Here is a 1,304-nt window from a genome sequence, read left to right on the forward strand (position 1 = left end):
GCACAAAAGAAGATTGACGTGACACGATCGAAAGCTAGCTAGCTACAACCATTCAGTACATCTGAAATGATCGAATGGCACTGAGGGAAACGATTCTTCTTCTTAAAGAAACTTTTCTGCGTCTAGACGAAACTTTTAAGTTTTCCATTGTTTCTGGTCGAAACAACGTGACCACGATGGATCTCTTCCCCGTGACACTTTTGTTGGTGGCGTCCAATCATGGTGGTTTACTGATCTACGACATTTGACATCGTAGGTGCCCGTGCAGTTGCCACGATTTTGGCTGGCTGAGATGGATCGTAGTATATGTCCGGCGCATTCGACATAATTCCATGCTATAATTGCTGGTGGCAGGAATAACACTTCATTAGTCGTGTGGCACAAGATAAGGGGCGGACGAATTTGATGCCAGCAGAGAGAAGACTTGAAGCGTGTCACTATATCTTGTCTAGGCTTTAGGTGTTATTAAACGCTCTCGTACCTAACCATATGTGCATTTTGTGCAACCATCTATGTGCACGAGTAAACACGTTTCTTCCGAAACGCTTGATCTGGATCCGGCGACTAGATTTGGTGTTCTGTATGGTGTTGCAAGGATAAGAACGTACTGTACTTTTCATTTTAATTCAGTTGAATGCAGCATTGCAACGCCTGAAGATTTAGGCGTTCCATTCTGCTACGGTACTCTACCTGTAAAGTGTAAATGAAAATATAGCATGACCGGCCCGTCTAGCTCAGTTGGTAGAGCGCAAGGCTCTTAACCTTGTGGTCGTGGGTTCGAGCCCCACGGTGGGCGCTTTCTCTTATTTTTGCCGTGTTACGTGTATGGATATAGCCCTACGACAATGCAACTTTTTCTCTTTTGAGCAAAACTTTTTTTTCTGGTTGTGTACCTTTGTCATGTGTGCCGCTGACCTTGCGTCCACAAAACGACAATGCAACTTTTTCTCTTTTGAGCAAAACTTTTTTTTCTGATTGTGTACCTTTGTCATGTGTGCTGCTGACCTTGCGTCCACAAAAGGAAGCATACTTATAGAAAAGGGTCAAGTTCCCCGCATCCTTTTTTTCCCAAGCAGCCAACCCCTTTCCTTGTGTTCGGTGATGCAACCATGGGTTGTCCCCTGGCTCGATCCCACTACCTCCCTTCATCCCCTCTTGTTAAAGAGTGTGGCTAGGTCATCGTCGTCTAGCATTTTTCTTTGGTGTCGTAGACTCCTCGACAGGTTTGGCGTTGCTGCTCCTCTACGTCACCCTCCTCGACATCAACCGATATGTCTCGATGGCCAACGGAGTTATAATCCAGG

General features: G+C 45.6%; 1 non-coding gene across 1 annotated transcript; it reads left to right on the forward strand.

Moving 5' to 3' along the window:
* Positions 1-723: 723 nt before the first annotated feature.
* On the forward strand, positions 724-796 carry TRNAK-CUU. The gene has a single exon. It is a non-coding gene; the product is annotated as a tRNA-Lys (tRNA).
* Positions 797-1,304: the final 508 nt, after the last annotated feature.

The sequence above is a fragment of the Hordeum vulgare genome, chromosome 1H, assembly GCF_904849725.1.
Source record: "Hordeum vulgare subsp. vulgare chromosome 1H, MorexV3_pseudomolecules_assembly, whole genome shotgun sequence".
NCBI lineage: Eukaryota > Viridiplantae > Streptophyta > Magnoliopsida > Poales > Poaceae > Hordeum > Hordeum vulgare.